The 26,939-nt window shown below is 46.1% G+C and overlaps 1 long non-coding RNA gene across 1 annotated transcript; it reads right to left on the bottom strand.

The window, feature by feature from the left end:
* Window positions 1-22,749: 22,749 nt before the first annotated feature.
* LOC138493187 (uncharacterized) lies at window positions 22,750-25,002 on the bottom strand. The gene is made up of 3 exons (XR_011276300.1): window positions 24,966-25,002; window positions 22,924-23,052; window positions 22,750-22,830 (listed from the first exon to the last, which is right to left on the bottom strand). It is a non-coding gene; the product is annotated as an uncharacterized lncRNA (long non-coding RNA).
* Between the last annotated feature and the right edge of the window lie 1,937 nt (window positions 25,003-26,939).

Raw genomic sequence — 26,939 nt, 5'->3', positions numbered from 1 at the left:
TGGGTGGGGGACTGGTGGAGGCTGCCCCTGCACTGCTGGGGGGTGGGGGTGCTGGGAGACATGGGTGGGGGCCTGGTGGAGGCTGCCCCTGGTGGCTGGGGGGTGGGGGTGCTGGGAGACATGGGTGGGGGCCTGGTGGAGCCTGCCCCTGGTGACTGGGGGGGTGGGGGTGGTGGGAGACATGGGTGTGGGCCTGGTGGAGGCTGCCCCTGCACTGCTGGGGGGGTGGGGGTGCTGGGAGACATGGGTGGGGGCCTGGTGGAGGCTGCCCCTGGTGGCTGGGGGGTGGGGGTGCTGGGAGACATGGGTGGGGGCCTGCTGGCAGGTGCCCCACTGTGCTGGGGGGTGGGGGTGCTGGGGAACATGAGTTGGACATGGGTGGGGGCCTGGCGGTGGGTGCCCAACAGTGCTGGGGGGTGGGGGTGGTGGGAGACATGGGTGGGGGCCTGGTGGAGGCTGCCCCTGGTGGCTGGGGGGTGGGGGTGGTAGGAGACATGGGTGGGGGCCTGGTGGAGGCTGCCCCTGCACTGCTGGGGGGTGGGGGTGCTGGGAGACATGGGTGGGGGCCTGGTGGAGGCTGCCCCTGGTGGCTGGGGGGTGGAGGTGCTGGGAGACATGGGTGGGGGCCTGGTGGAGGCTGCCCCTGGTGACTGGGGGGGTGGGGGTGCTGGGAGACATAGGTGGGGGCCTGGTGGAGGCTGCCCCTGGTGACTGGGGGGGTGGAGGTGCTGGGAGACATGGGTGGGGGCCTGGTGGTGGGTGCCCCTGGTGGCTGGGGGATGGGGGTGCTGGGAGACATGGGTGGGGGCCTGGTGGTGGGTGCCCCTGGTGGCTGGGGGATGGGGGTGGTGGGAGACATGGGTGGGGGCCTGGTGGTGGGTGCCCCTGCACTGCTGGGGGGTGGTTGGGAACATGAGTTGGACATGGGTGGGGGCCTGCTGGCAGGTGCCCCACAGTGCTGGGGGGTGGGGGTGCTGGGGAACATGAGTTGGACATGGGTGGGGGCCTGCTGGCACGTGCCCCACAGTGCTGGGGGGTTGGGGTGGTGGGAGACATGGGTGGGGGCCAGGTGGAGGCTGCCCCAGCACTGCTGGGGGGGTGGGGGTGGTGGGAGACATGGGTGGGGGCCTGGTGGAGGCTGCCCCTGGTGGCTGGGGGGGTGGGGGTGGTGGGAGACATGGGTGGGGGCCTGGTGGAGGCTGCCCCTGGTGGCTGGGGGGGTGGGGGTGCTGGGAGACTTGGGTGGGGGCCTGGTGGAGGCTGCCCCTGGTGACTGGGGGGGTGGGGGTGGTGGGAGACATGGGTGGGGGCCTGGTGGAGGCTGCCCCTGCACTGCTGGGGGGGTTGGGGGTGCTGGGAGACATGGGTGGGGGCCTGGTGGAGGCTGCCCCTGGTGGCTGGGGGGTGGGGGTGCTGGGAGACATGGGTGGGGGCCTGCTGGCAGGTGCCCCTCAGTGCTGGGGGGTGGGGGTGGTGGGGAACATGAGTTGGACATGGGTGGGGGCCTGCTGGCAGGTGCCCCACAGGGCTGGGGGGTGGGGGTGGTGGGGAACATGAGTTGGACATGGGTGGGGGCCTGCTGGCAGGTGCCCCACAGTGCTGGGGGGTGGGGGTGCTGGGGAACATGAGTTGGACATGGGTGGGGGCCTGGTGGTGGGTGCCCCACAGTGCTGGGGAGTGTGGGTGGTGGGAGACATGGGTGGGGGCAAGTGGAGGCTGCCCCTGGTGGTTGGGGGTGGGGGTGCTGGGAGACATGGGTGGGGGCCTGGTGGAGGCTGCCCCTGCACTGCTGGGGGGTGGAGGTGGTGGGAGACATGGGTGGGGGCCTGGTGATGGGTGCCCCTGGTGGCTGGGGGGTGGGCGTGGTGGGAGACATGGGTGGGGTCTGGTGGTGGGTGCCCCTGCACTGCTGGGGGGTGGGGGTGCTGGGAGACATGGGTGGGGGCCTGGTGGAGGCTGCCCCTGGTGGCTGGGGGTGCTGGTGACTGGGGGTGCAGGGGGACATGCGTTGGTGGGCAGTAGTGCAAGTTGACATGTGGGTTGGCTGGGGGTCATGGCCATGGTGGATGGTGTGCCTGCAGGACATGTGCAGTTTAGGCCCCTGTGGTGTGAGCCACCTGCAGGGGCCGTGGAGGGTGTAGAGGGAACACCTGGGAGGACCCACAAGCAATTCACCTGTGGTGCTCCCCGCGCACCCCTGTAATACACGTAACCTGATGAAATCGCGTGTGGAATTTCCCGCACACCCCTGAAATACACATACCCAGCTGAAATCGCGTGTGGCAATTCCCGCGCACCCCTGAGATACCCGTACCCCTAATCGCGTGTGGAAATTCCTGCGCACCCCTGAAATACACGTACCCTGCTGAAATCGCGTGTGGCACTTCCCGCGCACCCCTGAGATACGCGTACCCTGCGGAGATCGCGAGTGGAACTTCCCGCGCACCCCTGAAATACGCGTACCCTGCTCGCACGGGGCCAATCGCGTGAGGTACTTCCCGCGCACCCCAGTGATACACGTAGCCCGCTTGCCGTGCTGGTACAGGGTTAGCGCAGCCCTTTGCGCTGGATTGGGTATATTGATGGCTTTTCCCTGCCCGAGAGGCGTTCTTGGGGGCGTAACTGGCGCTGCTGCAGGGTCGCTGCGCCACTGTGCGCCACGGCTGGTTTTGGTGGCTGGAATCCATGAATACGCTGTGCCCGGAAATGTATTTTAGTGCACGCGGCTGGCGCAGGGATTCGCACACGCACACTGTGCGCCAGCCGCGTGCGCCACTTGTGCGCTGAATTCTATGAAATACCCCCTGAATGTCACTTTATAACGTTGCCATCTAAATGACTGTTCTTTTTATTGTTGCAAAGGTAAAATGAAATGCCTTGTATTTTTGCACTTGTTTCGCTTCTGTTTATTCTAGAAAAGACTGCCTCGCAAAGCTGGTAATGTATTATTTTGAAATGAAACTTATAAATCACAGCCTGTGTAAAGGTTTTTTTTTTTGCCTCTGTCTTTCTCTGGTGCATTTAGCCCATATCACATAGTAAAAGGGGAGGTTATTAGGTAATATATGTGCCAAACTTCCTATGCAGATGAAGTAATGTTATGAGCAATTATAAATAGCCGTGTGAGTGATTCCACTCAGGGCATGTGTGTGTGGCTTCTGAGTGGAATATAATACAATATTCTGCTGAGCGTATATGAATCAGCAGAGTGAGGCCTATGGAAACATAGGGCCTCATTACAAATCACCCGGTATGGAAACAATGGTGGCTGTAAACCCGCCGCCACCGTTGTTTCCATGCTGGGTGATCACAACTCCTGCAGGCGGGAGGTGATGTTCCCGCCAGGCCTGACCTGGCGGGTTTAACACCGCCCGCCTGCAGGCGGACGAGGAAACACCGGCAGCATTACGAGATGCTGCCGGTGTTTCCATGATCCCCATTCCCAACGGTGGGGGTGCTGGGAGACATGGGTGGGGGCCTGGTGGAGGCTGCCCCTGGTGGCTGGGGGGTGGGGGTGCTGGGAGACATGGGTGGGGGCGTGCTGGCAGGTGCCCCACAGTGCTGGGGGGTGGGGGTGCTGGGGAAAATGAGTTGGACATGGGTGGGGGCCTGGTGGTGGGTGCCCCACAGTTCTGGGGGGTGGGGGTGGTGGGAGACATGGGTGGGGGCCTGGTGGAGGCTGCCCCTGGTGGCTGGGGGGTGGGGGTGTTGGGAGACATGGGTGGGGGCCTGGTGGAGGCTGCCCCTGGTGGCTGGGGGGTGGGGGTGCTGGGAGACATGGGTGGGGGCCTGGTGGAGGCTGCCCCTGGTGACTGGGGGGGTGGGGGTGATGGGAGACATGGGTGGGGGTCTGGTGGTGGGTGCCCCTGGTGGGTGGGGGGTGGGGGTGGTGGGAGACATGGGTGGGGGCCTGGTGGTGGGTGCGCCTGCACTGCTGGGGGGTGGGGATGGTGGGGAACATGAGTTGGACATGGGTGGGGGCCTGCTGGCAGGTGCCCCACAGTGCTGGGGGGTGGGGTGGTGGGAGACATGGGTGGGGGCCTGGTGGAGGCTGCCCCTGCACTGCTGGGGGGGTGGGGTGGTGGGAGACATGGGTGGGGGCCAGGTGGAGGCTGCCCCTGGTGGCTGGGGGGTGGGGGTGGTGGGAGAAATGGGTGGGGGACTGGTGGAGGCTGCCCCTGCACTGCTGGGGGGTGGGGGTGCTGGGAGACATGGGTGGGGGCCTGGTGGAGGCTGCCCCTGGTGGCTGGGGGTGGGGGTGCTGGGAGACATGGGTGGGGGCCTGGTGGAGCCTGCCCCTGGTGACTGGGGTGGTGGGGGTGGTGGGAGACATGGGTGTGGGCCTGGTGGAGGCTGCCCCTGCACTGCTGGGGGGGTGGGGGTGCTGGGAGACATGGGTGGGGGCCTGGTGGAGGCTGCCCCTGGTGGCTGGGGGGTGGGGGTGCTGGGAGACATGGGTGGGGGCCTGCTGGCAGGTGCCCCACTGTGCTGGGGGGTGGGGGTGCTGGGGAACATGAGTTGGACATGGGTGGGGGCCTGGCGGTGGGTGCCCAACAGTGCTGGGGGGTGGGGGTGGTGGGAGACATGGGTTGGGGCCTGGTGGAGGCTGCCCCTGGTGGCTGGGGGGTGGGGGTGCTGGGAGACATGGGTGGGGGCCTGCTGGCAGGTGCCCCACAGTGCTGGGGGGTGGGGGTGGTGGGGAACATGAGTTGGACATGGGTGGGGGCCTGCTGGCAGGTGCCCCACAGGGCTGGGGGGTGGGGGTGGTGGGGAACATGAGTTGGACATGGGTGGGGGCCTGCTGGCAGGTGCCCCACAGTGCTGGGGGGTGGGGGTGCTGGGGAACATGAGTTGGATATGGGTGGGGGCCTGGTGGTGGGTGCCCCACAGTGCTGGGGAGTGTGGGTGGTGGGAGACATGGGTGGGGGCAAGTGGAGGCTGCCCCTGGTGGTTGGGGGTGGGGGTGCTGGGAGACATGGGTGGGGGCCTGGTGGAGGCTGCCCCTGCACTGCTGGGGGGTGGGGGTGGTGGGAGACATGGGTGGGGGCCTGGTGATGGGTGCCCCTGGTGGCTGGGGGGTGGGCGTGGTGGGAGACATGGGTGGGGTCTGGTGGTGGGTGCCCCTGCACTGCTGGGGGGTGGGGGTGCTGGGAGACATGGGTGGGGGCCTGGTGGAGGCTGCCCCTGGTGGCTGGGGGTGCTGGTGACTGGGGGTGCAGGGGGACATGCGTTGGTGGGCAGTAGTGCAAGTTGACATGTGGGTTGGCTGGGGGTCATGGCCATGGTGGATGGTGTGCCTGCAGGACATGTGCAGGGTAGGCCCCTGTGGTGTGAGCCACCTGCAGGGGCCGTGGAGGGTGTAGAGGGAACACCTGGGAGGACCCACAAGCAATTCACCTGTGGTGCTCCCCGCGCACCCCTGTAATACACGTACCCTGATGAAATCGCGTGTGGAATTTCCCGCACACCCCTGAAATACACATACCCAGCTGAAATCGCGTGTGGCACTTCCCGCGCACCCCTGAGATACCCGTACCCCTAATCGCGTGTGGAAATTCCTGCGCACCCCTGAAATACACGTACCCTGCTGAAATCGCGTGTGGCACTTCCCGCGCACCCCTGAGATACGCGTACCCTGCGGAGATCGCGAGTGGAACTTCCCGCGCACCCCTGAAATACGCGTACCCTGCTCGCACGGGGCCAATCGCGTGAGGTACTTCCCGCGCACCCCAGTGATACACGTAGCCCGCTTGCCGTGCTGGTACAGGGTTAGCGCAGCCCTTTGCGCTGGATTGGGTATATTGATGGCTTTTCCCTGCCCGAGAGGCGTTCTTGGGGGCGTAACTAGCGCTGTTGCAGGGTCGCTGCGCCACTGTGCGCCACGGCTGATTTTGGTGGCTGGAATCCATGAATACGCTGTGCCCGGAAATGTATTTTAGTGCACGCGGCTGGCGCAGGGATTCGCACACGCACACTGTGCGCCAGCCGCGTGCACCACTTGTGCGCTGAATTCTATGAAATACCCCCTGAATGTCACTTTATAACGTTGCCATCTAAATGACTGTTCTTTTTATTGTTGCAAAGGTAAAATGAAATGCCTTGTATTTTTGCACTTGTTTCGCTTCTGTTTATTCTAGAAAAGACTGCCTCGCAAAGCTGGTAATGTATTATTTTGAAATGAAACTTATAAATCACAGCCTGTGTAAAGGTTTTTTTTTTTTGCCTCTGTCTTTTTCTGGTGCATTTAGCCCATATCACATAGTAAAAGGGGAGGTTATTAGGTAATATATGAGCCAAACTTCCTATGCAGATGAAGTAATGTTATGAGCAATTATAAATAGCCGTGTGAGTGATTCCACTCAGGGCATGTGTGTGTGGCTTCTGAGTGGAATATAATACAATATTCTGCTGAGCGTATATGAATCAGCAGAGTGAGGCCTATGGAAACATAGGGCCTCATTACAAATCACCCGGTATGGAAACAATGGTGGCTGTAAACCCGCCGCCACCGTTGTTTCCATGCTGGGTGATCACAACTCCTGCAGGCGGGAGGTGATGTTCCCGCCAGGCCTGACCTGGCGGGTTTAACACCGCCCGCCTGCAGGCGGACGAGGAAACACCGGCAGCATTACGAGATGCTGCCGGTGTTTCCATGATCCCCATTCCCAACGGGTCCCATAGGACTCAACGGGAATGGGGATTAACACCATTCCGCCTCCGTGATTCCCGGAAAACCGGGGTTGTAATGCCCCGGTAATTCCGGGAATCACGGAGGCGGAATGGTAATACGAGTCCGGTGGTAACCAGGTGGTTTTACCGCCTCAGTTACCGCCGGACTTGTAAAGAGGCCCATAGTCTCACTAATGTAAATACATTAGTGATAATACCACATGTTATTGTGAATACTCCATGGAAACATAGTCTCACTAATGTAAATAAATTAGTGATAATACCACATGTTATTGTGAATACTCCATGGAAACATAATTTCACTAATGTAAATAAATTAGTGATAATAGCACAGGGGTTGGTGAATGCTATATGTAAAAATTGTGGTATCCATAAAATGTAGGCCCAAGGTCTCTCTAGTGATCACACGAACAGACCAAGCAAGAAAAAGGGGGTTTTGTATATTGGGGACCACCAGTCGAATAGAAATTCATGCTCATCACTATACCACAGCGAAATGTATACCAACCAAATGTATCTGTGTACTGAAATAATGCATAGCCACTATACCATTATAATACCAAACCCAATCTAAATGCAAGGAGTGATTATTGCTAAATTATTTTTGTTTTTGGCGGTAAGAAAATACCGCTGGGCCCTAAATCTACACAAAATACCCTACATATTTATTGTGCGTTGCAGGCCAGGAAAGTGATCATAGAGCACCTACAGGGCGTGGCAAGTGTGTCTCACACTGCCATCTGTACATTAAAAGGAGCCCATTTCATAATAGCAGTGTGTCACTAAAAACTAATTTCACAATGTCTCAAATGGAAGCCACAATCCCAGAGCTAGTGCAATATTTAGAGGCAAAATTATTTGCACATGGGACCTGGTCATCGAATAGTACCTCAGAATGGCATGACCGCATTCATGGTGAGGTGCAGAAAGAAAAACTAGACAATATTTTTGCAGAAGGCAGCATAATTCAGGTCTGCCTTCTAAGGTTTTTAAATGCAGCTGATAAACATGCAGAGAAAGATTCTTTGATACGGCTATGCGCCAAGATCTGCTTTATTTTGAATAGGTCCGTGCGAATGCAGGAAAATGATACCCAGCTAATTAACAGGTTAAAGACTGACTTAGATGGGGCAAGTAAGAAAGAGGAAATGTTAAGAGCAGAATTAGAAGGATGTCAGAAAGATATGCAATTAAAGTGCAGAGATGTTGATATTCAATTGTCCAAAAGCAAGAAACAGTTTGAAGACAGTGAACAAGAATTGGTACACTTAAAGCATTGGTGGACCACATTAGACAAGATAAAGACGAGATGGTTTCAGAAATGCAAGTTTTACAAAAAGAACATTTTGAAAAAGAAAGTGATTTCCAAAATGCAGAACAAGAAATGGTTAAAATGCTTCAAGAAAGGGACACGAGAAATAAAGAATTTAATGAATGCCAAATGCAAATGTGTGACATGCAGGAGGTAATTAATAAAATGGGTGATGAAAACAACTATTTGCAAAACGAAGCAGAGAGGATCCTTAAAAGGTGTAAGGAATTGGAAAGCAAATGTGCATTCCCAGGTCCCAGGAGAGGCGGCAGGGCACCACATTCAATGGAGTTGAGGTGAATTCTATTTCTACCCAAAGAGCTAGTGACCCAGTGAATGGGCTGGTGACTGAACTTGGTTACAGCGCCCTTGGGGGATTTAATACTCACATTGGGGGCCGCCACCAATCCCATACATATGGAACCAGGGTTGAGTCACCAAGTAGTGCAATTCCATGCATTCCAACAAGTAGCCCCATAAAGATAATGAAATCCATTAAAGCCCTGATCAAACCATTTAAAAAGGGAGGGAATGCTGCATAGAGGATCACTTAGAAGCGGTTCATGACATTTTTAAAGCCCTCCAGATACCTAAGGAACAGTACAGGCAGTATTTTCATTCAACTTTAGATGCTCCGACGGCCAGTATCATAAGAGGATTGAATGAACAACAGAATATAACATGGGCAGAGTTTGAAAAAGAGATTAGGCATCATTTTTCTCCTTTCCAGTCATTGTAGGAGGCAAAGAAAGTCACTTAGACAATCACTGCTGGGACTAATACATCCCCTCGCCAGTTTTTACAAGACTTAAAGAGAGCATTTTCTCAATTTGATGTATCTTTTGACCCCAATTCCAATGAGTTTAAAACGGCCTACTTCTATGGGCTACAGAAAGACAACATATCCCAATTGGTCCGTGAATTTGACCGTGACAAGTCACTTGAATGGATTGTACACCAAAGCACAAAACTATATGAAGTACTCTATTGTCAGGGTAGAGAAAGTGATCAAATGAAGGACACTAGACCAACATCTAAAGAAACCTCAGCAACAGTGATGGAAATCAGATCAGCAAAAATGTATCTTGAGTCTGCTTAAAGTCCAAGTAAAAATAATTTGGCACCTGAACAAAGGGGTAATCAACAAAAGTCATCACACCCTGCACCAATGTTTCAATCACATGATCCTAGCAATAGGGAGAGCTACATCAGCCCCATGTACTTAGGAGATAGGCCCCGGGAAGGCTATCGACCTGATATGTCAGGTATGAACAATAACCAGAGACAAAATCAGGATCAAAGAAATGATGGTCCTTATCAGACATTGGGGACACAAAGCAGGTTTGATCCCAATACTTGATATATGGCAATCAGGATAGACCCCGATATGTGGATCGATTTTCTAATAATGGGAATCAACATAGAGACAAGTACCCACAACATGAGAGACAGGAAATGAGGCAGAGCATAAACTACACTCCACGTCAGTACAATGATTCCCCACCAGGGAACTACAACCAAAGGATGGGTGCACCCCGATCCCCTCCACAAATGAATCAAGAGTTCAGGAACCATCCCAATAGAAACCATTCCCCTGAGAGGTATCGGAATAGATCCAATCAGGGAGAAAACAACCAATATCGATCTAGGCCTCAGAGAGAGGATTCTAGAGAGATAGAAGGATTCCAGTGTCTCGAAGCCCAAGTGAAAATGTTGGCTGAGCAAATAGGAAAGCTCTGTACAGCACAAAAACAGTCATCAAAGGAGGGGGCAGACGGCCATAGTAATGACCGGGGGACTTCTGAAAAGTGACTAAGTAATTATGATACCTGCAGTGCCAAAAAGACAGATTGCTCTGATGTAATTTTGCATAATGACTGTGAGATGCCTAATGATTTAAAAGTGAAAATACCAGTAAATGAACATGTAAAAGAAAATGCAAATACTTCTAAAAGAGAGGTACGGGTTAACCTAGAACTAAATCAAACATTGGAGATTTGTACAAATGAAATAGGAAAACCTGAAGATCCAAAAGAACAAAGAGACATTTTAAGAAAAATGACTCATGTATGGGGAATACCAGTGAACCGGGAGTAAGTGGTGATGCTGTAACTCCTTCCCTGGGTAAGGTTAAAAGGGCTGGTTCCATACTGAATTATCATAAATGCACAGAATTAGACAATGACAAATTGCCAAGTGATGTTGTTACACATGTTCAGTTGGAGGGTTGTAGTGTGACTTCTGATGATACCTGGATGGATGGGCGAACGGTGGCCACACTCCATAAAACCTCTGAACATGGGGAAATGAATAAAGTCTCTCACACAGGAATGGGCAAAAAGGAGGGAAATGTCTTTCCATTTACCAATGTGCTTAGCCAAAAGTGAAAAAGGCCTGAGAAAGGTGAGCCCTGAAATCAGTAAGAATTTGCACTTCTTATGTGTGTTAGAGGAAGTTGAGGACAGGTATTATGCTCCCATCACTGTAGAAGAAAAATGCAATACATTTGCAATGATTGACACTGGCGCACAGGCTACAATTATCTCTAAAGAATTGGTAAAGAGTATCAATGAAGGGAGATCCCCGCAGAATCAGGTCACAGTGAAGGAAAGTCAAGGTCCAGTGCATCATTTTAATGGGGAGGAGGTGCCTATTATAGGCGTCACCAAAGTTGACATAAAGATAGGTAAACACAGAATGAAACAGGAGGTATTGGTCACATCCATTTGTGAAATTCCATTTTTGATGGGAACAGATTGTCTGAAAAGATTATCTCCTCTCATAGATGGGGTGAATGGAGTACTGTGGTCTTTAACCAAAAAACCATTGAGACCTAAAAAACTAAAATCACAAAACAGCAATATAAATGAATGTCACACCGTTGCCAAAACAAATGATGCAGTGGAGGTATATCTCCTGAATAGTTGCATACCTAGTGTCACTGTTATATTAATGTGTCAAGATAAAATACAGAGTGAAGATGAGAAACAATCTGTATAGATATACTTGTAAGGAAAAGATGGCAAACTGCCACAAATGAGCACACATTACGCTTTTATTTAAAAGAGAAAACATGCAAACAGAATATTGCTCCTAAAGCAGATTCAGAAAAACACATCACCACTCTTGCTGATAAACAAATGGAAGATGAGCAACCATGGGTTCACATTGGTATAAATGACTATTCTAAAACAACAAAAGCCACTTTAGCACTTGAACAGGAAAGGAGTTTCATTAATGAGAAATTGTTGCAAAAATAATGGAGAGGGAGGAGATCCTGAAATTTAGAATTAAAAACCAATATGTCTCTGGTTTGGACAGTCCAGAATTTGAAAACCGAATTGCAGGAAGATGCATGTTAAAAATTAGCATTGGGCAGAAAACAATTTACCATAATGTATGGATAGTGAGTGGAACACAACATTACTTTTACATGGGCATTGATATCATGCACAGAATGTGTATGGTGTTAGATTTCCTTAATCAAAAGATATGGTCAGGCCTAGGTGGGTCTGCACCTGAATTTGAAGACAAAAGAAGGGCTTATCATTGCGCACAACTGGTCCCATATGCAATTGAATTACAAATGAGGAAGGATACTATTATCCCCGCATTTACAAAACAGGTTGCAATAACACTGAAATGCAAGAATGGACAGCAGATGAAAGATTATGATGCATTTGTGTGCCTGAATGAATCCATAAAACAGCAAGGCCTGGATTATGAATACATTCCATTGGTAGATATTGGTGAAGGGTCTTTAAAAATCATGGTGAATAATAAAGGTTGTCAAGATATTCATTTAGAGGAAAACTCCTCATTAGGGATGGCCATACAAAAATCACATTATACTGCAGATCTGAATAACATGGTGATTGGAAATATACCTGAAAAGTATGTAGATGCCAAGGGTGCATTGCCAGAACACCTGAATTCCCAGCGCAAAGGAATATTTAAAATTAATTCTGTGTATCCTTATGATTAAAATGAGACAGTGTTCTGTCATCAAGAGGATTGCATAACATTTAACATAAATGAAAATTAAATAGAAAATCAGCCCATTGAAGTGGAAGCTGATATGCCAAAACATTTAAAAGTGGCAGCTTTACAGAGAGACACAGCCACACAGTTAGAGGAAAGTGCCGAGATTCCCCTTCCAGAACATTTTCCAGAATTCTCCAAAATGGTAAAGGAGCAGATTTTATCAGCGGATGCATGTGACAGCGAAGAGGATAGAAATGAACTGAGGAAGATATTTATGGAGTTTAAACATGTATTTGCAAAAGATGCTTATGATTGCGGTCTAACTGATTTAAATGTGGCCACGCTACTGGAAGGGTGTAGCAGAAGCCCAGTATTTGTGCGCCAGTATAGATTACCATTGGCATGTTTAGAGTCATTGCCAGAGATTATTTAAAATGTGGAGTCGCGAGGAATCATCAGGCCCATTCATAGCACATCCAACACACCTATTTTAGGTGTGTTAAAGCCAAATGGTCAATGGCGGCTATGTGCAGATTTGAGGGAGTTAAATAAAAGAGTGCCAGTATCCAGATGGCCAATGCCATTCATTGATCAGGGCCTAGCTCAGGTACATGGTTCAAAAGTGTTTACCACGTTGGATCTCACCTCTGGATATTGGTGCGTGCCATTGGCAGAGGAGACACAGAATTTATTTTCATTTTCATTTGATACGACTCAATACGCCTGGGTTAGAGTTCCATTTGGGTATGTCAATAGTGGGAGTGAATTTGGAAAATTTTTGAGAAAGGCCATGCCTGATGCAGCGGAAAGAGGTACCATAGTTTATGTGGATGATGTACTGATAAAAAATGAAAGCTTGAAAAACCATTTTGATGAAATAAGACATGTTCTTGGCCAATTGCAGAAAGCAGGTGCCAAAGTATCTTTACAAAAGGCACAATGGTGCAAGAAAAAGGTGAATTTTCTAGCCCATGAAGTGACTGAACATAGATTAAACCCACAAAAGAAGAAAGTGGAGGCTATACAAAAACTAAAAGACCCTGAAAATGTGAAAGGAATAAAAAGTTTATTAGGAATGACAGGCAGGAAGTTCATTGAAAATTATGCTGAAATTACTCAACCATTAACTAAGCTGTTAAAGCTGAATGCACCCTGGAAATGGGAAACAGAGCAGTCTGAGGCAGTGGCTAAATTAAAGGAATGTCTTGTAAAGGCACCATGTTTGGCATACCCCATAAAGGATAGGATTTCTTTATAGAAATAGGTTTCTCTGAACAGAGTATGTCAGCAGTGTTATCACAAAAACATGATTTGAATCACAAAGCCATTTCCTATGCAAGTAAGGCATTTTCCCAAATTGAAATTAAATTCAATGAATGTGAAAAGGCCCTTTTGACCACTGTGTGGGCGCTACAGCATTTCGGCCCAATTGTTCAGGGAGAAAAGGTAATTATTGAGACCAATCATCAACCATTGCAGTTTTTAGAGAGGAAAAGAATCAGGTCAGGTAACCCAGCACAGTCCAGAATCACTTCATGGACGCTAGCATTACAAGGTTATCCTGTAGAAGTGAGATATGGCCAAAATAAGAAAAAGCCCAGTTGGTCAGGGTTTAGCAGATCTACATGACTGTGCAGCTGAACATGTATCAAACGAAGAAGAAGTGGAATCTAGTTTACAGTATTTTGGGCAATCACCACACAAAGCTTTTGATGAAAAGACATGCAAGTATTTGCCAACTGTATATGTTGATGGTTGTGCTTTTCACATTGAAAATGACAGTAATAAACAATTAGTGTCACGAATAGGAAATGGCTGGTTGAAATGTGAAGGCGTCCCCAGTATAGGGATGAGAATTGGAGCTAGGACCAGTCAAGTAGCGGAATTGGCAGCCATTTATAAAGCAATTGCTACTGCAGTTAATAATAAATTTAGTGAAATTGTCCTGGTGACTGATTCTGACTATGCACGAAATAGCTTTGTGGAAAATTTACCTGGCTGGAAAGCGATAGGCATGATTACATACAACGAAAAGCCATTTAAACATGGAAAAATGATACAAGCCATAGACAAATTGGTGTCAGAGAATGATTTTACAATATACTGGAGGAAAATTTGTGGGCATTTAAAAACTCCAGGAGAGGATAAGGAGGGGAATGATAAGGCAGATCACCTTTCTAAAATTGGGGCTCTGATGGGAGAATTGCTACCTATTGAACATTTACTTGGTGAAATACAAATTGATGCATTAACACGTTCTAAAGCACCAAAGGAGGTTGATCAACCAGTGGTACAATGGAGTTATGATACACCAGATCAAGATCTGATTGAGGCACAAAAGGGTGATCGGATTTTGGGAATCTATTATAATCATTTGATAGATCCTGAACAAAACTCTTTAACAGAAAATGATTGTATGGGAAAAGAAGAGTTGAGGGTGCTGTTAACGAATAAAAAACGAATTAGACTACAGGATGGACTCATGATCAGAGAGTCCATAACAGGACAGATACAGTGGGTGGTACCCCTTTCATTCAGAGGGTTAATGCTACACCATGCACATGATGCAATAACTGCAGGCCACAGAGTTTCACAAAAAACATTGGAAATACTAAAAGATTATGCTTATTGGCCACATATGTCCCAAGATGTGGAATTATATACTAGAGGATGTCTAGTATGCACCCAATTTAAACCTGCTTCACCAATGCATAGAGCTCCATTAATGAAAAGAGGCTTGACTCTTCCATGGTCAGATTTGCAAATAGACTATGTAGGTCCTGTAAAGAGGTTGAGCAGCTGGAACTTTTATATTTTGATTTTGGTGTGTTTGATGTTGAAATGGATTGAGTGTATTCCTGCACCATATTGTAGTGCGCAAACAGCAGCTACATTACTGGTGAATCATGTGTTTTCAAGGTTTGGATTGCCACAAAGAATAGAATCAGACAGAGGAATTCATTTCACAACTGCTCTAATGAGTAAGGTATGGCAAATACTGGGTGTAAAAGGGAAATTACATATTGCATATCTAGCTGCTTCTTCTGATGGAGTTGAACGCTGCAATTGGTCTGTTATGGACATATTAAAGAAATTTGAGGCAGAAGCACGTTCCAGCTGGGATTTACGTTTACCTTTGGTTTTAATGGCAATCAGATCAACTCCTACCAAAGCAACAGGTGTTAGTCCCCATGAGGTTTTGACAGGTAGGAAAATGGTGTTACCACAACACCTGCTATACAGAACACATGAGCAGACACTTGTGAGCGCATCCACAGTTCATGAATACATTGATGAACTGAGGAGGCCTTTACAACATGCATTTGCTTTTGTACAGCAAAATCTAGGTAAACAGAAAAATTCCAAGTTTCTAGCAGCCTGGCAGGGGCCATTTCGAATTATAGATAAGGTTCTCCTGTGGTTTATTAACATTTTGAAAAATGAAGGTGAAACAGCAACAGAACAGTTTGTTCATGTAAACCAAATTAAACCCTGGCTCCCCAGACACGAAATTGAAAGACTTGAGCGTGTAGAAACAGATAAAGACCCTTGAATACATAAAAGAAGGTAAGGTAAATTGGTTTAGTCAGAGAGCAACAGCAGAGAAATAAAATAGAGGTGATTGATTATTACATATGTATATAAATCAACAATAAAAAATGGAAGCTGAAATTAGTAGAGTTGGTTTGCAAAATGAAAATGTATTAAATGTTGAATGCTATTTTATGTATGTTTGTTTTCTCTTTAACATGTTCTTGATTTCAGAAAGCGAGAGGAAAAGGGTGAAATGTTTTGCAAAGCATGTGTTATTTTTGGCAAAAGGGTGAAGTTAGTATTTTGCTATGTACTTACTTTGTTTCTTTTCTATTTGATTTAGACTGTTGATTAACACATTTTGGCTTGGAGGTCACAGGACCAGAGGACACGGGAGATGATGGAGTCCTGGAGTCCACGCGGACAGATTCCGGAAAAGCCCCAGAAGGGGGTGAAGACCAAGGCTACAAAGCAATCAGCATTGATGATGACGTCAACAATATGGATAGTTATGATGACATTCAGAGGGAACTTCAAAACTGTAGAAGCACAGGTTGTCATTGAGCCTGGACCAGCATCTGGTATTGCAGTAGAAGAAGCATCAGGATTCATCATGAGTGATAGAAGGATGATTTTCCAGAACATTTACATACCATTGAATCCCGATACTCTGATAGAAAAAACATTTTAACAATATAGGAATTAAAGTTAAGCAGACTAAAGAGTGGCTGGAACTAAGAAAAGAGGACGCTAAGCAGTCAATAAGAGATATGTTAATGCAATTGGAGAAAACATTTGTGAATTCAGCAGACATTAAGAAGAGGAGAGGAAAAAGAGGAGTAGTGATGCTTGCAGTCTCATTGGTAATGTCTATAATTGGAGCCATAATAGGTACCACAATGTCAACAGCCAATGCCATTGCAGTACGGACGCTGAGTACTAAAGCACAACATTTGAGTGTTGACCTGGAGATAATACAAAAAACCTTAGATGGAATTAGAGGGGGATTAGATGAACAAGTAAGGTTCATAAATGAAACTGCGATCATATTGAATGAACAAGCGGATGTAATGCAACGGGCTACTAAATTGATTATTAAGCATGACAGAACACTGAGTGAAATCTTGAATATAATGAGTCCTGTTTATAGACTATTAACAAATTACATGAGGAAAGTTCAAACTGCAATTTTACAACTTATTCAAGGACATATACCATTGTACTTCGTTTCAGAGGATATTATTCATCAAATGATAGAAAGGTTGACCAGGAGGGAGATTGATGTGGTACAGGTAAAAATTGCATTTGAAATGGGTAATGCAATGCCATTATATGTGGACTTGGAAAGATAGGAAATAGGGTTTTTACTCTGTATCCCGTATGTAGCCCCTGAACTCATTTATCAAACCAAGTGGGTACACAATGTGGGATTTTGGCAAGAGGACACGTTTATTAAGATTAAGGCTCCAGAGGTGGTGGCATTTCAGTCATGGGAGCCTGAGGTTTACTTGATAACAAATTTGGAAACTTGTGTGAAATTTAAAGAACAAAATTATATGTGCCCAGGTAAACCGTTTATTCCTGATGCTACAGACGCTAATTGTGGTTTGAAATCTGACCCGAGTATATCAGAAAGATGTGAAGTCATTATTAGCAATATGGGGGGTGAAGAATTGGCACAAGCTAAAATGGTCAAAGGTAAATGGTTGGTCAGCACCTGTATGAAAAACTTTACAGTAGTTCATTTGAATCATGGAACATTTGTGGTCAAACAGGTGAAATATAATGTATTTTACTTACAGGTTCCAAAGGACACAATTGTGTTGATTGGAGGTTTAACACTATTTCATGTTAGGAATGACATTTGGGAAAGCCAAGTAGAAAATATTGAATTTTTTCAAAGGGATGCATTTCCAATAGACCCGGACGTGGAGTTCTTATTGAATCATAAAAAGAAGCATGTGGTGAAGATGAATCTGAGAAAGAATAATATTACAGTTAGTAACCTGGGTATAGTAGAAGTGGAAAGGTTTAATTGGGGAACCTGGGGGGAACGCTCTATAGTGGGTTTAGCTGTCCTGGTGCTAATAATGGGAGGATGGTTGATTGTTTTGTCACTGAAAATGAAGATGTTGCTCATGTTAGTAGATACAACGGGGAGAGAAAGATATCCCAATATGAATACATTTTAAAAGAAGAAAGGGAGCAAGTTGGGTTTCTTCCAATTGTGGCTTGGACCATGGCCAAATTCTCATAAAAAGGAGGGTATGCAGTATAATTTAGCGTGTTTTGGAGTGCAGCGCCACTGTATGGGATCACAGTATTGCTGTAATGTGGTACAGCAAGCCATGTGTTGCCAGGGTAACATATGGACAGGTATATGAAGGCAGGATATTTATGTTAAAGCACACAGTTTTTCTCAATATTTACAGGAGAAACATTAGATACTTAATTAATTAACTTGATTAACAAATACTAACACAATTTTAACTCCTTAACATTATAATGTGTTCTCCATGTGCAAAATGAGGCAGGCTGAGATTCATTTTAAACGTGTGTTCAGATTTTTTTTTTTCACTCTCTGCTCTGTTCACGGTCTTTGCAGGAAGCAAAATTCAAATAGCAGGAAATCAGTTAGATATAGTTGCTTACTGTAAAAGTGAGCCATTGTTGAGGAAGGAGGGTAGACTATTTTATGTTTTGATTGGTGACACGTCACCTTAGGGGCTGTAACAGATATTTCTTGAAGCAGCTCGGGGAGAAGGAGAGGGAGAAGACATTTTGCGGAGTTGCAGTGAGGTCGCCTTTGTTCTGCTGCTGTGAGGAGCTGGACCACTGACCTTTAGAGACTGGGGTTTCCTAGTCACTTGGCACCGGCTTGAGAACTACATGTTCTCGCTGGGTGCTTTAAAGAAAGAAAAAGCCCTAGGTCACTGCTCAAAGACGACAAGCCAGGAGACTTTGCGTGCTGAAAAGCTACAAATAGCTGGTAAATATACAAATGTAGTGAGATTGCTGTGACTGCCGGACGAATGATCTACTATTAGACAGGCAGTGTAGCGATAGGGAATTCTCCTGTGTTTAAATGCCACTTTATGATGTTGCCATCTAAATGACTGTTCTTTTTATTGTTGCAAAGGTAAAATGAAATGCCTTGTATTTTTGCACTTGTTTCGCTTCTGTTTATTCGAGAAAAGACTGCCTCGCAAAGCTGGTAATGTATTATTTTGAAATGAAACTGTTATAAATCACAGCCTGTGGAAAGGTTTTTTTTTTTGCTTCTGTCTTTCTCTGGTGCATTTAGCCCATATCACATAGTAAAAGGGGAGGTTATTAGGTAATATATGTGCCAAACTTCCTATGCAGATGAAGTAATGTTATGAGCAATTATAAATAGCCGTGTGCGTGATTCCACTCAGGGTATGTGTGTGTGGCTTCTGAGTGGAATATAATGCAATATTCTGCTGAGCGTATATGAATCAGCAGAGTGAGGCCTATGGAAACATAGGGCCTCATTACAAATCGCCCGGTATGGAAACAATGGCGGCTGTAAACCCGCCGCCACCGTTGTTTCCATGCTGGGCGATCACAACTCCTGCAGGCGGGAGGTGATGTTCCCGCCAGGTCTGACCTGGCGGGTTTAACACCGCCCGCCTGCAGGCGGACGAGGAAACACCGGCAGCATTACGAGATGCTGCCGGTGTTTCCATGATCCCCATTTCCAACGAGTCCCATAGGTCTCAATGGGAATGGGGATTAACACCATTCCGCCTCCGTAATTCCCGGAAAACCGGGGTTGTAATGCCCCGGTAATTCCGGGAATCACGGAGGCGGAATGGTAATACGAGTCCGGTGGTAACCAGGCGGTTTTACCACCTCAGTTACCGCCGGACTTGTAAAGAGGCCCATAGTCTCACTAATGTAAATAAATTAGTGATAATACCACATGTTATTGTGAATACTCCATGGAAACATAGTCTCACTAATGTAAATAAATTAGTGATAATACCACATGTTATTGTGAGTACTCCATGGATACATAATTTCGCTAATGTAAATAAATTAGTGATAATAGCACAGGGGTTGGTGAATGCTATATGTGAAAATTGTGGTATCCATAAAATGTAGGCCCAAGGTCTCTCTAGTGATCACACGAACAGACCAAGCAAGAAAAAGGGGATTTTGTACATTGGGGACCACCAGTCGAATAGAAAATCATGCTCATCACTATACCACAATGAAATGTATACAAACCAAATGTATCTGTGTACTGAAATAATGCATAGCCACTATACCATTATAATACCAAACCCAATCTAAATGCAAGGAGTGATTATTGCTAAATTATTTTATTTTTTGCCGGTAAGAAAATACCGCTGGGCCCTAAATCTACACAAAATATCCTACAGCCCACACTAAAGCTCGCATCTGACTGTCTGGCCTTCATTGAGGGATGACACTGTCTGGTTTGGGCTCATGTGTAAGTTTACTTGCTTTAAAGCAGTGAACTTACATCTCCTGCTTTGACCCTGCAGCCTGGTCTGTGCCAGCGGCCACTAGTAAGCCACTCACCCACTTTGGATTGACTCCATTACCGCCACATCCCTCTTCTTTAATCCAGAATTTACATTTGAGACCCTGCCTCCCATGGCAAGAACCAATCTTCAAAACCAAATGTTCTGCCACTCCCTCGACCGGGAATTACACCTCCTTTTACCAAACCATCTACGTTAGTTTTTCCTGTCCTCTAGCTAGGGACCTTTATCCTCTTTCTTCTGGACATTGTGGGGCAATGTTGCATCCCGGCGCATTGGCGAAAGGAAAGGGCAAAACAAAGCTGGGAAGTAATCCTAGGCTCACTGCCAGGAGTGATTGCACTTGGCTGTTGAAGTGCCTCCATGCAGCCCTTTATGGCACAGACACTATCTGAAATGGACTTCAGACATCTAGTATGCCAGGCATCAACCGAGGACAGGGAGTCGCCCGAACCGGGATGGAGGTACATGGTGCTTCCTGGGCCGGTTGAGAGGCCCATCCATGGTACTGTATGTCACCTCTGGCAGCAATGGTTCTAGGTGAAGCCTGCCCCACAGCCTTGTCTCATTGTCGGTGCTGCACAATGATTTTGGTGCATAGCCTGCAACTGGGATCTGGGATTGGGCAAAGATGTGACTTGCTGGGCCAACATTGATGGATAGGTTATTTATAACGTGCTTAATACCCAGAGGTTTCTAAGAGTGAACCCGGGGATTGAACCTGTGCTGCTCTGCGTTGTCTTGCTTCCAAGGCCAGCACGTTGCCGGTGAGCTAGCCCCCAGAGTCATTCAGGAGGCTGGCACGGTGGTTTTGATTTATTATGACACACTGGGTGGTGTGATGCTGTGTCAGACCAAGTGGGCTCAATGAGCTTCCCGCTCAGTCTGCGTTTTGTTTTCTTTGCTCTGTGCGGCGCAAGTGGGCAGCTTTGAGGTGTCGGTGGAGATTGGGTCAGTGGTTGGGCTTGTTGGTCCCTGTTCCGTGAACCATTCGAGTGGGCAGTGTTGAGGTCTCTCTTGAGCGGATGTAATTGAGGGTGTGTTGTTCAAATTCAACACTTTGTGAATGCTGGTACAGGGACAACAAACAGGAAGGAAAGCTACCTTTCTGCTGGGCTTGCGGAAAGCCTCGGGCAGCTTTGAATGCCAATATTGGTACTGACTTCAGGTGTGGAAAGTCAATTCTACTTGAAGAGGCCCTGTGGAGTGGGTAGTTTGTGGCTGGGCACTAGAATTAGGGTTGGTCGGTTCCTGCAGATGCTGTTTTTTTGTGTTGCTTTTTACTTTACTTTAATATATTTGTATAGCTCAGCAATTGGGCCGGAGGCATCAACAGACAGACAAAACGAATGATCCCCAATACAGAAAGTACACAAGGGCTTATAAACAGAGAAGATTTGGCAAGCAGCTAAACTAATAAGGAATACACACTGTCTTGAAAATAGCGTTTTTAACTGCTTTTTGAAGATTTCCATAGATTTTATTTCCCTAAGATCCGGAGGTAGCCTGTTACATGCTCTTGGAGTTGATGCAAAAAAGGCCCCTTTTTACACCAGTGTTAGTTTACCTCTGGCCATTTTCAATAGGCTCAGGCTATTTGATCAAAGGTCTTGACTGCGTACATTGCTCTTTAGTACTTTAGATAGATTTAATTGTGTATTCAATGCCACACATTTATAGGTGATTATTATAAGCCAATATTCCATTTTTGCATCAATGGGGAGCCAATGTACCCTCAGACACATGCTAAAGAGTGATCCTGGCCGCTCTGTTTTGTATTAGTTTGAGAGTCAAAAACAAAAAGGGATGCCTGATTATAAACCCTGATCCCTCATGCTATAAATCATATATAGGAACAACACAATAGACCAGAGAGTGAGGGATGACCCTTAACATTTAGTTTACCATTTCAATTATGTTGATAAACAATTTCTTCAAACCAAATTAAAATATTTGTTCTGTGCAATTCCTAAAAAGTAAATCAATTTGCAAACATCAATTTACATAACAAAATCAATACAAAATAGTTCAAAAAAACATCTCAGCTCATACACACAAGTTTCTATCATTCATTAATTCACTCTCATTCTTATCTAGTCACATTTCCCACACTTCATAAAAATGTGACCCTCTATATTGGCCACCAATTTCATTTTCTAATATTTCACAATGTCTGGTTCCCTTTTTCCCATTATCAGGTGATACAATCTGTATATCAATATTGCCACAGATTGTATCATCTATACATGTTTTGGTTGTCATAATGGACTCCAAAACTAACATCCATAAATATTGCAACCTTCGTAGGGGCAGCAAACAGGTATCTAGATATTTCCTGTTACAAATGGTAGGGTTAGCCACACCACCTATAAAAACAAACAAATAAAATCCATTGTCATTTCCATATATGTCATCCCTCATCTATTATACAGTACATTCAATGTATTTCAGAATGACTTTTTACTAGTCATGTAGTCTGACTCACCTCCACATCAGATTCTATGGGGGTAGTCCAGATATAGGAAAATATCCCAATTTCACCTCTGGGCTTCGGCCTCAGACTTCAGGTCTTACCTAAAAAGCGAAAATACGTTATTTTCTGCACTCTAGAGTGGAACAACTCAATCTCAATCAAAAGACCGAAAAAATGTCATCCCTAATCAATGATTATACTCACTTTTCTTGTAGCCATTACACCTGCCAATATTTTAACACAGTGTGCCCAATGACCTTTTTCTCTCATATGCTGTTGGGAACTCCAAGTTGTTTGTCTCACTAAAGAAGACATATCATACAATTAGGGAAAATGTATGCCTTATATCATTGGTAACTGTATCTCCAAATGGAGGAGGACCCATCTCTACTTACTCTCGCAAATGCTGTTGGTTTGTATAATCCAGCTGTCTCAAGGATTAGTTGAATGCAATCTACTTCTCAAATTATTCCTGCCTTATTTGCGCATTTAGATGGTGAGCCTGGTATGTCATGCCTCACAGCCTGTGGAACAATAAATATAGATATTGCTTAGTCCATGAGTTAGAGCATAAAGCCTTCCTTCACTTACTCCTACTAGATCTCTCAGCTGCATTTGACCTTGTGGACCACAAGGTCCTCTGCAGACACTTGGACTCTGCCGCTCACTTCTCCACCAAAGCTATCAGTTGGATAGAATCCTTTCAGAGTGAGAGATCTATGAGAGTTTTTCCCCATCGGCAGCAGCAGACCCCATACCCATCACCTGTGGAGTCCCTCAGGGATCCTGCGTCTCCCCGACTCTATACAATATATTCACCAAACCTCTGTTCGATGATCTGGACAATCTTGGTATCACCTACACCAACTATGCAGATGATACACAGATTCTCCTCCCACTTTCTGGGGATCATAGCAAGGACAGAGAGTTGGTGAATGGAGTGTATCTCATCATTCAGGCATGGATGGCTACTCATGGTCTCTGCCTGGAAGTAAAAACACTCAGTTTTTACCTCGATTCTACCTTGTCTTTCACTAAACAGGTCAACTCCCTAGCTTCCACTACTGCCTACACCTGTAAATTGATAAGAGCAGGCAAGCCGTTCATGTCCAATACCAGTTGTCTAATCTTGGCTAGAGCCTTAATACTTTCCCGACTCGACTATTGTAATGCCCTATACAGTGGTGCCAATAAAGCCACTACCCAAAGACTCCAAACTCTAAAAACAATGCTCTTAGAGCCGCATTAGGCATAAAGAAGAGGGAGCATATCTCCTCTATTAGGCGGCAACACAAATGGCTCTCCAAGGATAATAAAATCCACCTAAAATGATCTCCTTGACCGATAAGGCCCTAAACAATGCTGCTCCTAGTTACTTGACGGACAAAATAAAAAAAAAAAAACATCTAATAAACCCATGAGACTCGCCAACTCCAATTGCCTGGTAGTACCCAGATTTACACTTGCTAAAATCGGTGGTGCAAGCTTCCCTGTGAGAGCTGCCAACTTGTGGAATGCTTTGCCACCCAACCTAAGAGTAGACCAACCCTTCCCACCCTTCCCACACTTCAGAAGGAACTTCATCAAACATATTAACGCTAACAACGACTAGACACCTGAACCTTCACAAGTGTAGCCATACTTAATGCACTCAGATGTGTTAGTAACCCTTATGTTTATAACTGCTAACTCTGCATATTGCTAACTGTACATTCATGTAAATACTGCAACCGCTAATTATACATTCATGTAATTTTGTAATATTGTAAATTCATTCATGTAATATTGTAACATTGTAAGTCTCGCATATACTTGCAGCTGCGCCCGGTAACCTAAGGGTCTGGAGCGCATTATAAATAAATAAAACAAACAAACAAACAAACTATCCGTGTATATATCTTCCAGGTATAAGAAGATGTTGTACTACGCTATAAAAATACACTGTAAAAATACATCCTCGGCTTTTACTAATCACTCACGCCGACTGACCTAATATGTCTCAGCACCCAGATGTTTTTTTTTTCAATTCTGGATGAGTGCTGTCCAACCTTATCTAGTGTGCACAAGCACTCACCCAAACATCCAATCTGTATCTCACTTGCTGGAAATTCAGCTCATTGCACCGTATAGGTAAAATATCTAACTCCCAATCCTGGTAAATCGCATCTGCTTCCTTCCATGCGTTAAATCATATCTTGCTTCCCAATGCTGCCTTTTTAAACGCACGGCTCGTTATATCTGTCTTTCATTTACTCAAACAGCACAGCTCATAACGCAGTTGAAATGCAGTTCGAACTCCCAATTCATCTTAGATCACATTCATTTCTTTGCGTGCCTCAGAACCTAGCGTTAGCTTAATTCCCAAAATTACAAAACTTATGCTCTTGACAAAATCAACAGAGCGGCTCTCAATCTACTCGCTTATCTGGGTACTGACTGTAGTCTGAGTTCCACCTCTTCTCTGTGTCACGGGCGTCTGAAACAACGACCCGTGATGCATTTGCCTCTATTTAAATGTTGTTCATGGTCATAGAAAGAGGACTGTACCGTGTTCCAACCATAGCCACATTACCTAACAATTACGTTGTCATAAAACTAGAATAAAACCCTTTGTTTGAACTCAGGGTGTCACATATTTCATGAAGTATTTGGTTAAATCCACCAAATGTCCATATCTCTCTCACAAGGTAAATGCGAGTTCCTTAATGTACATATAAATGTATATCTCTCTCACAAGGTAAATGGGAGTTCCTTAATGTACATATAAATGTACATATAAGCATACGCTTTTCACGTCATATGGGCATAAATCCATATTACTTTTTTTGTATAATTCATGGTGGGATCTAGCCTACAGAAGGTAGCTAGCCCATTCTACCTCTATATTTGACACTCGTTATTCCAACATGTGTGTCTTAAAAGCCAATCCACATCTACATTATAGAGTGCCAAATAAACATAGGTTCGTGGTATTTTGCTCACTGTTTAATTTACTCATCATTTATTTCTTAAAGTGCCACCCAAATCCAGATTCTGATCAATGATGAACAATATTTCATGTTGATGGTGGGGTCATCCAGATCAAGCCTACCAGTGGTCCAATGGTCACCCAAATGGGGGAGAAATTCTGCTGTTATGTCCCACAGCTTGGGGTCCTTATTTCTGTACAATCAAATGTTTCCATTTGATCGAAATGTTGAGTCCACGTTTCACTGTGTCCAAAGTGTAGATCCATCTATGTTCTACCTTATATAGGGTGGATGCCATATCTCCACCCCTACTTAATGGTCTGATGTGCTGCAGAACAAACCATCTAAGATCAGTGTCTTTATGGCCATACCGAATAAAGTGGTCAACCAGGGGCTTATCTGGTACCTTTTTCCTTATACATGATCTATTTTCTCCTATTTGTTGCCTGACCTCTCTTGTTGTCTTCCCCACATACATTAATTTGCATGAACAGATGATAGGTTTGATTTTCCAACCAAAGGTTACAGGTAACATTAACTTGGTAGTGGGTTTAAGTAATGGTAGTAATAAATTACATATTTGTGATGTGAAATCCGGCGTAACTGAAGGAGATTGATAAAGAAGCAACACATTAACAATGGTCTCTGTGTCGATCTTAACTTTGGCCATGAGTATTTCACAGCCTTCTTGCTCCACCAGGTCTATTTCCCATGCCTCTAGAAGGTCCTTATGAATAATTTCTACTACACCCCCACTCCCCATTTGACGGTCCCTGCTTAACATACTATATCCTGTTGGGACTGCCAGTGCTAGTGATGGCCCTGCAGCTTTGTAGAGCCACGTTTTGGTGAGTGCATATATGTCAAGATATATGTTAGTGATCTAGTATTGAGTAGAATTGAGTATTGAGTAAGTTGAATTTAAGCTCATACTTCTGGTCCCTTATGGAGAGTAGTTTGGAGTCAGTATTTAGTTCCCGATCTAAAATGTCCCCCGGTCAAATAGTAGGACTCCTGCGTATGCTCTCCAGGGAGCAGTCGATGTGGTTATCATTATTTTTAATAGTGCCAGAGGGCAATAGTGAAACCAATGAGCTAGAAGCACCTAATAAAACATTACCTAAATCATTGGCATTAGATAGCTAAGGAAGGAAATTATCTGCAGTATTTACTGCGGTCAGGGCTTCGTGAGCCGAGATGATAGGAAAGATACGTGGATGAAAACCACTCCTTAGCCATGCCAATAGTGCCACAATGCGGTTAGCCATAGGCTACATGGGGTAGGCAGTGTTAATAACGAAAAATACATAATGACAAACCTTTTCAGTGACACCTGAATAACAAAAAAAAAGTTTGTAAAAGTATATGTGGGGTGGGGTAAGGAATTACAAGGGCTGGGGGTAGTTGAGGGGTAAAAAAGCTGTAGAAACAGGGGGTTTGGG

The sequence above is a fragment of the Ambystoma mexicanum genome, chromosome 10 (genome assembly GCF_040938575.1).
Source record: "Ambystoma mexicanum isolate Mex_15411 chromosome 10, UKY_AmexF1_1, whole genome shotgun sequence".
NCBI lineage: Eukaryota > Metazoa > Chordata > Amphibia > Caudata > Ambystomatidae > Ambystoma > Ambystoma mexicanum.
This window is presented reverse-complemented; position numbering and strand designations above follow the sequence as displayed.